This window comes from Nipponia nippon, unplaced genomic scaffold, assembly GCF_047370975.1.
Source record: "Nipponia nippon isolate SJK-2023a ecotype South Korea unplaced genomic scaffold, ASM4737097v1 scaffold_4, whole genome shotgun sequence".
Taxonomy (NCBI): Eukaryota; Metazoa; Chordata; class Aves; order Pelecaniformes; family Threskiornithidae; genus Nipponia; species Nipponia nippon.
Window position 1 is genome coordinate 9,544,878 of NW_028262358.1, and position 11,382 is coordinate 9,556,259.

The window sequence follows — 11,382 nt, forward strand, 5'->3', positions numbered from 1 at the left end:
AAAACCCAGTCCAAATAGACTCTATATCCAAGCCTAGCACTCAGGAGAATTAAGACAGGGAAATGTATGAGTAGCAGAATATACTTCATGAACTTTCATTGCACTCAGATGCACATGCGCGTATTTTATTTACGTATTAACTTGAGACAATGAGAGCATAAAGACTGCTAGCTAGAAGGATTTTTTTTTTTTTTTAATCCAACATCATGAGATGCAGTAAACGCACCTAAATATTTTAGTGCCTTGTTAATACCTTAGCCCCTGGGCACGTATGTTACATCAAGCCTGCGCTCTAAGGAGGTGATGTATTTTCAGGACTGGGTGTGAGAGGGGAAGTGAGAAGACCTGCTTTCTGTTCCTCGCTGTCACTGAGCTGTTCGGTGAGCTTGGAGCAGTTGTTTAATTTCCTTGTGCTTCTGGGAATTTTAGGGCAAAATCTTGTGTGCTAGACTTGTAATCCGTCTTTAATATTTGTGCATGCAAGTTTATCCAGAGTTGCCATCTGCTTGCTTCTGTAGTACCTAAATAGTTTTCTCTAGGTAACTGGGATCAGGTATGTTTAATGCTATTGCTGACACTCTGAATTTGTGTAAGCAAAGTCTTTGCAAGGAACTCTAGCTGCAGCTGCTCTTCTGAAATAAGTGAGTCCTATCACAGCCATTTAATAGTATGTACAGAACAGTTTAGGGAAAACAGTTAAAAATGTACTAATCTGAAATGAGTGGGATTTAAACTTGTAGTTCAGAAGCTTGCGTTCTAGATTTGGCTTTGATACCAGCAATCAGGCAGCTCTCTTGAAAGCGCAAGTGGATCCCGAGGATCCCCGTGAAGCAGGAATTTGGTTTGACATCTCTTGTCAAAGACAGTGGCTGTGCATCCCCTACCATTCTTTTAATGCATCTGATCAGAAGAGAGCACCATGTACAGAACAAATGACCCCTTTTTTTTTTTTTTTTTCCTTCCCATGCCTGTTTTCTCAGCTGACACTTGACCAGACTTGAACTTAGGTAGCTTGTGAGCTTTGGAGGGATAAAAGGACAAATAACGCTGTAGGGAGAGGAACCAGGTCAGATTTTTTTTACGCTAACATTGCTGTTACTTCACTGGGTTTGAAATCTTAACTTAATGGAAGGAGAGTAAATCATTGTGGAACTGAGACAAAAGAATGGATTTACAGCCCAAGGTGAATCCAATGCAAACCACAAGGAACTTCAGCGCAAAGTCTGCCAAACAGATTTACAGTATGTTTTCAAGGTGTGGGGGTTTTATTTTTTTATTATGCAGTTCCTATGCCCATTTGACCTGATGGGAAATCAAAAGAAAATCACATGTAGTAGTTAAAACATAAGAGGTAGATCATTGAGTAAGAAAATAATGGAGAAAATGAATGCTTTCACAAGATTGATGCATCTTCTCCATGTTCTGCGTCTCAACTATGCACACGCGTTAATCTGTTTAAAGGATCAAAAACAAGAGAAGAAAGACAGTTGCAGCTCTTGCCAAGCCCAGGGAAAAGGAGGGGGGAAAGGCAAAAAAAAATCCCAAGGCAGAGTGAATGACAACCCAAGCAAAAAGCCAACACTCTTGCCTCTGGCAGTCAGGCAGGTTTTGTGAGATTTTTCCCTTCCCTTGGCCTTAAACTAACTAAATAAATAAGTACATCAACCAGCCTTATTAACGAGGACTAGGAAGCTGGTGGTTGTAATAATATCCCTCCCTCACCTAGAGCAGAGGTTCTATTCTATTTCCTTTCACGTATATGGCAAAGGTCAGCTATTGAGAAGGACTTGTCGTTGCTGCTGTGAGCATCTGTGTCTCTCTATTGCTAGCTACTACTGTTTCAGTCCCAAGTGTTTGTTTTTTTTTTTTTAAAGCTTCAGCATCCCAAGCTTATTGGGAGAGGAAATATATCAAAAAAGCAACCCACAAACAAGGTTAAAAGCACAAATAAAGACGGAGAGAGAAATAGAAAGGGGAGGAGAAAAAAGGAGGGGGGGATCTGTCCAATTTTCTTTGGAGACGTATTGCATTGTTGGGGCTGTCTGGCGGTGTTCCAGTGCTTCAATTGAAAGTGAATTTCTTTTATTGAATTCCATCCAGAGATATCATAACCTCAAAAGGCTACTATTACCCAGAGGGTTTCAGATGAAACCATCTGAGCGTGACTTTTGAAATGCAAGAAGTCACAATTGTCATTTGACAACATGGGACCTGTCAAGGCCCCTCTTTCCAGACAGACAAGTTGTTTACATAATCCTTCCACCCACTGTATTGAGGTGAAAACCCTTCCATTGCTGGTCTTTTTTTCCTCAGCAGGTGCAGAGTCAAAGCAATAATAATTATTTAAAAAAACCCTGGTGAACTCCACAAAACCATCCCATGCCTTGACAAGTAAAATTTAAACATCAGCTTTTTGAATATGAATTGGAGGCCAACGGAGTGGACAACTGAAAGACCTGTAAGTTTCAATGAACCAGGTCACTCTTCCTGTAGTAGTAATAATCATAATAACCCAGAAATTGAATAGCTAGTCAAAGATCAAGGTGTTGGAGAAAGACATTAATGAAAATGCAGCCACCAACCTTAGCGAAACCGGAGGGCAAAACATGATTGGGTGTGGTCCTCCAAGCTGGTGACACACATCGGGCACCCTCAGCTTCTGCTGGTGGTGGTAAGAGTGAGAGACAGGTGGCCGCTGTTGGCAGGAATTCGCTGTCACATACCCTTCCCCTTTGCCGGGTGAGGTGGTGTGGCTGTGAAAGCTTAAGGATGGGTGGCATCCTTCCTTCAGCTCCTGAAGGACAACATGTTGTTGGGAGTCTTACTAGAGACATCTGAAGTTAATTGCTAGTTTGGCAATTTTGACTGGTCCCCACAGATGTTAAGATAGTGTGTGTGTATGCATGCACTTTTTCAACAGTTGTTGGGTTTTTTTGTTTTGTTTTGTTTTTTTTTTGCTGTGGATAGGCTCTCTACCCGTAGAGCCCAAGGTGCGGTTGTAATGATATTCCCAGGCTTACTAGGAGGTTTTTATGTGAGAGAAATCAATGTATGGGATCTATAGTGCTTGTCTTTTACCGAGGGCAAAAGAAACTAGCAAAAAAACAGTAGTCATGTTTTGATATAAGCTCCGCTCACACAGACTGTCTGTTGAGAGGGCAAAGAAGTCTGCAGTGAAAATGGGAGGAAGTCATAAAGCATGCAGTAGGCAGGCTACATAAAACAGTTGGGGGAGGCAAATAGAAATAAATTTGACTAAGATCTGGTAAGAAAAAAAGATACATAAAAGTGGCATGTGGGAGAAACTGATTGAAAACCCAAATGGAGTACAGCGTTCTCCTTGTGTATGGTCACAACGTGGCATGCTTGGGGGGGGGGGGGAAGCTCGGGTTGATGGTGGTGCAGCAGTGGACAAGCTGGTTCAGAAATCTTTTGGCAGCATTTTGAAACTGGTGACCAAAATGACAAGCCACACTTTGGTTGCACTGTGTGGGTGAGAAGGTAAATGTCACTTACGATTCACAGCGCAGTAAAATCCCTGGTGGAGATGAAAATCCCTTTGAAAAATGCCTTCAGTATCGTGCCTTTCTAGGGAAAAAAAAGAAAGAAAGAAAAAGGAGGGTAAATGAAGTATTTGTCTTCAAGCAGGAGAGACAAGACGTAGGTGTGATAGTGATCAGTTTGAATTCCTCAATACGCCCACAAGTACTTACTTGTAATTTTTGTGCAACAGAGTGTGAGAAGTTTAGTTGACAAACACTTCATAGAGCAAAGTGTTTCAGATCACATGTAGGACAGACTGGTGGGTGTCAGATGAGTGTAGGTATGTGGTGGAATAATGAATGTTGTATGGAAAATAACATGAAGTCTTAGAGGATGATAACATCCTGAAGTCCCAAAAAGCCTAAATCAATTTTTCTTACACGCGAGGCAGAAAACAAACTGAGCAGTAACTTTACTGGGCAGAGAATATCTGAAGGAGAAGATGATACAAAGAAGAGCATGAGTACATTTACCTGTCTGCAGAGCAGCTTTATTGTAGAACTACTGCATCTTGAAAAGTGGTCTCGATATAAAACTTCCAAGTGTACTCCTTGAAACTTCTTGTGTGAAAGAAATTATGCTGGCAAACTGGCAGGGCTGAAGAAAGTGGAAGATAAAAAGCAAGCAATACTGTGTTCATTTGCCAAATGAAAAGGAGATACTTGGAAAAGAACACCTGAAGTTTGGGAAATCTAATGAGACTTTCCTATAAGGTCAGAAAAAATTTAAAGGAAATAAAAAAAAATTATGTGCTTTGAGGTTCTGTTGGCAAACCTCTCCCCAGCATTGTAGTCTCTATCTAGACACTGATAATTTATCAGAGGCTACTTAGAACTGGCCATCTACTCCAGGTCATTCAGAGGCATCAGAAAGAAAACAGAGAAGAATGCTATGCAGAAAAAATATGCCCTTAAGCGATAAAAGATTACTGATGGTAAAATGCCTCTATATCTTAGGGCTCCATTAAGAAGCTTTGGAACAAAGACTGCTTTAAGACCACTGCAGAAAAAGAACTAATGTCTGCTCTCCCTGTAACTACAGGGATGCAAAGGCAGACAGGAGTGACAGCGCACAGAACAGCAGTAGTGAGAGGCTTCTTGGGAGAAAAAAAAGCTGTAAGCTTATATTTCATAATGCTGAGTAGGTTTTTGAATTCTTAAGTGGAGGAACATATTGGTGAGCCCTCTAGTAGCACTGTAGTAAACGCTGCAAAATCCAGTGCTATTGGAAATTAGTCAGTATACAAGATACAATAGCATATGGAACAGATGCTGGAGTTCTGCTGCAAGAAGAATACTAATTCTGGGTATGTGCCTGATCCAGATGTCCTTTCATTAAAAAAAAAAAGAATTGTGGCTATCGCCTTAGAAGCCATAATAAATCCGTAAATATAATAACACACAGCAACAGCAGAAAATATATCAGTGGCAAATTTGCAAGGCATGGTCGCTCTTTTACTCCACCTTTAAGTGAGCATAATTCTATTGATCACGCTTTTTCTTCTGTCATGAGAGGAGATGAGGACTTGAGCATTGCTAATCTTTTCTAATTAACGAAAACAATTGTATCGCAATTGCAGTGTACTGTATGAACTGGGTAATGAAAGCATTCTTATAAATCCGAGAGGGTGAGTTTGTGCAAAAGAGAGCTATTGACTAACTCTACCTGTTAGTTCTGTCTCTCAGTGGGGAAAAACATTCTTTTTGTATCTGTGGTGATTTCGAATATGGAGATCTATGGCTTTATTTTTGTGAAGTGTCTCCTCCTCAACAACAGAAAAAGGTATTATGGCAGAAAATGAGTCAACTGATTTTAGCGGGTGGTGCAAGTTTGCTGCTATGGGCTGGGAGCCTACAGGTGTTAGGCATGAAAATCCCACTGAGGTTCTTTCTCTTGTCTTCACACAGTAAGAATTGTTGGAGTTTAAAAATACACTATTTATTTGTGGTGTACTTTTTTCTCCCTGTACATTATGTAAGGCTGTTGCAATTAAACATGATCTGTGAGCATATTTTTGAACAGAAGTATTCCTGCAGAAGAAAAGTGGTATTTTCGTATCATGTTAATTATTACTTGTATACTAATTAATATATTTTCCAGACTAATATATGTTACCATTGTATGTGTGATCTGTCAGTGGTGTAGTAGTTGAAAACTGAAATGTCATGAGGCATTGCAGTAGGTCAGGTGAACTCAATGAAGTATATCCACTCTGAAACTGGATAGTTTTGTTCTGATTGACGTAAAAGAAATAAATGGGAGATTATTGAATGAAAAGTTTATTTTTACAGAAACTACTTGTTTCACTTGAAGCTCTTGTTACAAAATTCCCAGCCACATGCGTGCAACATGATTAAATCTTGGACTCATTGTTATTAAAGCTAATAGTGTTTGCTGTGATTTTTATTTTATTTGATGATCCAAAATAACATATGTAGCATTTCACCAGGTGCTTGCTGTAGTTCTAGCTCAGCTGTACTCTAGTTCAGGTGCTGTCTGCAGGAAGTGCTTGAAAACAGAAAGGAAAAAAATAAATATGAGGCAGGTCACTAATTCTGTCAGTGCACTTGCAGGGATTTGTACAAGATTGTGTGTAAAAACCGTCTGGTAGATAAAAAATGGTGTCCATTGGCCAAGTACTGCTGGATGTAGGCAAAATGCTCTCCTTTCTTCCACATTCCTAAACTGCTGCAGAGCTTCTTCAGTGCAAGGAGTAGGAGATGGTAAAACAAGAGGGAGGACCCTTACAGCTGTAGTTGTGCAGAGCATCCCTTCTCCATGTGTATCTGAGTGAGCACGGCTCTCTATTAGCAAAACAAACGCATATTTCCAAATCCTTTCTTTCATCATCCGAAGCAAGCCACTAAGCCACCCTATGCACTGTGTGTATGCTGGAAATGGGCATGTTGCAGCTCAGTCGTAAAGCAGTGCACTCAGTGCACGTGTCCCAGGATGTGCAGGACATCAAGCTGCTTTGTGCTGTACCTTCTCCAACAGGTCGTCCTTGGTCAGGGTTTCATGCATGTATGAAGCCTGGTTATCTCTCTGCTGATCTCGGGAATGAACCTGGCTGCTTATTTCTTGTCTGACAGTGCTGGCACGGCAATGTTTGCGGAGCTTCTTGATTGATCAGTCATGGCTAAGTGAGTGTAACCATTCTTGGTGGCAGTGGTGGATTTTGTGTGATGCATTTCTCCCCTTAGAAACCATTTATTCCCAGAGGTGAGAATGAAACTATTAATTTTGAGACTTGTAAAACTAAGAGAGAACACACTAATTTATGGCTGTCCTTACAAATCTTTCATCAGTACATCTGTGTATTTCTTGATACCCTTCCATGCAATAATTTTGGGGTAAATTGTGCACAGCAGCACTGTTCTGTATTGCAAGATAAAATGTTTCAGTGTCTCTGGATTGAGAACAGCAGGGTTTTTTTTTTTTCCTCCGTGTTGATTCTGTACAGGCTATCTCCTGTTCAGTAAAGTATTTCACAAAACAAAAGTAAATACATGGGAGGTTCTCGCAGTTGTGAGTGATACTAGCTGGACCTTTACTTTCTGAGCAAAGAGTTTAGAGACCCAGTAGAAGAAATATAATTTGGAACTGATCGTTTTGCTTATACAAGAATCTGTCATTTTCTGGAATACAGGTATTTACTCACCCTTGGGACTTAGCACACCAGGTGTCAGCCTTCAAAAGTGAGAGTAGACTGGAGGACTGATGCTTTGAAATAGTGGTATTTAATTTTTTTCTCTTGGAATTAGGTTAAGCTGATGTATCTTGATCCATGGCAGAGCCTTTCTGGTATAAATGGTTGGTTTGCAGGAATGGCAGCAAAAACTAAAGGAGGGAGGTAAATCTTACGGCTGGTATTGCGCAGAGTACTCTTTCTGTGGTCCGAGAGATAGCCTGGTCCTGTCTTAGCAAAATGATAAACTGATCTGATTAATTCCTTTCCATCACCAGTCAGCTTTCAAACAACAGGGAAATGTGTTGTGTTTGGTTTTTTTTTTCCTAAAAGTAGAGAGCGACACATCCATATACCTACTATCAAACACAGTGTGTGAAAGTGCTGCGGCAAAAGATGTCTGAAAATGTTGTGTTAATCCTTCTTGTCTGGTGGAAATATATACTGAGGCAATCTTTGGGTAAAACAATTCAGTAGGAAAGGTGGTCCTCAGGATGCAAAAGGGACTCTTAAGCCCTGGCCTGGATGAGCCTTCAGATAGAGCCAGGAGGCACGGCTTCGCACTGAGTAACACATGTTGAGATCTGATAAAACAGGACTCACATGGAGTTTCATGGCAGCAGGTTATTCAGCTCATTTGATCATAATTCAAGCCATTTGTGTAACTAATGATGCTCTCAGATGTTTGGCAGAATAAACTGATCAGCCGTTTAACAGCAGCACAGCTTCTCTGTGTCTCAACATGAATCCGAGGAATTCTGTTGCAGTCAAAGATGCAGCTCCTATCTCTCTCTGTGCATTTTCATTAGCTGTGTGGTTCAGTGACCTTTCAGCAGACCTATCTATATAACAAATAGTTCAGCAGGAAGAAAGAACGTGCTTGGGGAAAGGTGTTCTTGGTCAGTTGCTGCACATCTGGTTTAATGTCTTTATGGTGAGGCAGCGTACCAAGTCAGCATGTGTTCTGCTAATTCTGAAACGGTGTGAATCAAATAGGCTCATGGATGAATGACCCGTTATGTGGTTTGCAGGTTTTGTAAGTCTCTCACGCTAATCCAAGGCCACTTCAGGTTAAACAATCACACATAAGTTGCCTGAAAGATGAACCTGATGATATAGTCACAGTAGCTGGTTTTCAGCTTTTATATTTCGATCTCTCTCTCTCTTTCTCTCTTCCCCCCCCTTGCTCTCCTTAGGGGAGGACTGATGAGACCTACTGGCCCTTAATAGTATCGTATTATAGGCCAGATCCTTAGCTGTTATTAATAGGTGCAGCTCTACGGATGTCAGTGCAGCTGCACTAGTTCATATTAGTAAGGAATATAGTTGCCTAATGCATTTACAAACCAGATTTCTTGATGTATTTAGAAAAGAACTAAGCCTGAGAAACTCTTACTCTCTCTCTAAAGGTGAAAAACTACCCATTGCTATAAAGGGCACAATCCTATCAGTAAACCACTGAGCAGGTTGAGGGAGGCTCAGGAAACTGGCCATTATAGAGAAGTCAGTGTGTTTTGTTTGGGTTTTGTGGTTTTGTTGTGGGGTTTTTTTGTTCGTTGTTTTGTTTGTTTTTTGGCGCCTTTTTTTTTTTTTTTTTAACATCCACTTTGTAGGTCCCGGAAAACAGTATTTACAGTGAAGATGCTGGGTGCATACCTAGTTCCATGGCTGCAAACCTGTCATATTAATGCTATGCAAGCACAGATATTGTAACAGTGTGTTACCTTGTGCCTGGAAAAAAAAACCAGGTACAGTTAATGACAATTTTTGATGAGAGCAAGATTGCTTTAAAAAGAAGGAATCAGGTAGATTAGCTGGATGACTGATTCACCAAGGAAGCAAATTTGTCCTTTTATGGGATAATGAGTTTTCTTAGTTTTGCGTTTTAAAAGCTTCATTTAAGTTTCAGCGCAATATATTTGATAGAAAAAGAGGAATGTGTTTCCAATAGAATTAAAATCCGTAAAGGTTTCTTTCTGGCTGCTGTTTCTGCTGTAAACAGAGGCTAGGATGATTTATTTATCCTTTTGTTTGGTCTCTGATATACTTATTGAGGAAGAGCTGCCTGCAGAACCTAGGTATAGTATGCATACTAATCATTTTTGTAATTGATCTTTTCAGCTTTCTTCATGCGCTGTGGAAGGTTGTCAGCCACTTCTTTGAAGTTAACTAATGATCATGCAAGCAAAGAATCTGCAGTGGGAGCCAGGATCTCCCTGGCATTGTAGCAATGCAGCTTCCACCTGCTGGTGCTCTCCTGTTATCTTGCATGGTGTTGTTATCCAGGTGAGCTTGGAGGTAGAAAGCTTTCATTGCCATACATATCTTGGGGAGCATGCTAGTGCAAAGATATTTCCCAAAATGGAGGAGAAAACAAAGGCCAGTCCAATGCTTTTTTTCTCCTTTGTGTCAAAAGCTGGCATATTTGCCATGCAAAAGGCAGCTAGCTGATGTTCCTCTACATAATTTGCACTGGGAGGCTTATACAGTCCAAAATTGGGCATAGCCTCCTCCTTCTCACTTGAATATTCACAGTAATGTGTATGTAACTGAAAACTGCATACAGGAGAGGCTGGACTGGCCTCTGTGGGAATCTTTCTGCTGACCAGGTTGGACCTTTGGGCTGGCTCTTTGAATTGGTCTGTAGTCAGATACTCATTGTATAGGATGAATCTTTTTTTTTTTTTTTCCCTGATTCCTTTCCCCTCGCTCTGCCAGTATATGTCTCTAATAAAACCCTCATGTGCCAGCTTTTAAATAGATCAGCCTGTGTTACTTTTTCTTCTTTATTTTTCCTTTTAATCTTTATTTCTCTTCTCTTGTCTGTAAGTACTACAGCAGAGCTCTTTTCTCTGCTCTAGTCACCCTTAACCCATAAAATAAACTACTTTTAAAAGGGCGGGGAAGAAACAATAATAGATGGTCTAATAAAAGATACTGTCTCTCCCTACAAGCCTTCTTTCACTTCAAAACAATACTGCAGTGTGATAAAATAAACTGCTTTTGCCATATGTTTTGCTGAAGAATCCTTCCCCCTTTCCCAAGAGGTGACACAGTCACGGTAGTGTTGAATTTGGAATAACCGAAGGCTGACCTTTAGAGCTCTTAGTTTGGAAAAATGACCATTCTGGCATGTTCCTGTAAGTATTCTTTACTGACAGCCAAGATAATTTCAGTGAGAAAGGAGTGAAAAAAAAAAAAAAAAATATATATTTATATATATATATGGTTATATATGGTTATTTACTCACGTCATCAACAGAACACTGTTGTGGTCTTGCTTGCTTTTCCCAGGTCCCTTATTCATCTGGAATAGATCTTGCTGAGGCAGAAACAGGCTGTGGGAGGACGTTTGAGAGAAGAAGGGGTTGTATGGTTTCCCCATCACTCTTGCTATGAAGCTGAAGCTATGTCTGCATCTGGTTCTTACTTAACATGCCACTACCACTGTGTGAGAGTAGCACCTTCACGGCAGATGATTTGGGTTCTAGAGCCAGCTTGGCATAGCACGCTTTTTTTTTTTTTTTTCTTCTTTCTAAGGATATACTTCCATCTGGGAAAACAGTGTTTTGTTTTGTTTTTTATTTTTAGTTGTGTATTCATAGTGGGTAAAAAAAAAAATCTGTTTATCAATCACAGCATGAACAAGGCCTGCAAATTTAATATCTGTTAGCAGCCAAGGTAAACTCTCTGCATTCGTCAGTCGGTGTTTATCTAGACTTGCTAACATGTATTGAATTCCTGTTTCCTAGGATTTTATTGTTTCTCAGTTTTGATGTATTAAATAACAGTTGATTAAAAGTATGTTTTCAGAGGGAATACTTTCTAAATCAGTAAGTTACCTGGAAACATTGGTTAGTTTTAATTGTAGTTCATCCCTATATGTATTTAGCTACCACTGAAGGTCAGTGAAACCATCAGGAAGCACTCTAGGTTATACCATTTTACCCTAGAGTTTAGCGTGGTGCTGCTCTACTAAGGTGACTAACAAGGGTGTCTTTATGTGGACACTAGGCTAGCACTAGCATATAAGCTCCGTACTGCCTGCTAATACTATACTTCTATTAGCTGTCACCATGCTGAAACAAAACCCAGATACTTGTGGTACTGGGTACTTCTGCCTGTGGCACTTGAGGCCAGATTTTCCAAAG

General features: G+C 40.3%; 1 long non-coding RNA gene across 1 annotated transcript in view; it reads left to right on the forward strand.

Moving 5' to 3' along the window:
• LOC148053094 (uncharacterized) overlaps window positions 1-9,496 on the forward strand; it is a 32,597-nt gene extending 23,101 nt beyond the window's left edge. The window contains exon 3 of the long non-coding RNA XR_015708910.1: window positions 9,353-9,496. This is a non-coding gene — a long non-coding RNA (uncharacterized LOC148053094). The remainder of the gene's footprint in view (window positions 1-9,352) is intronic.
• The last annotated feature ends 1,886 nt before the right edge of the window (window positions 9,497-11,382 follow it).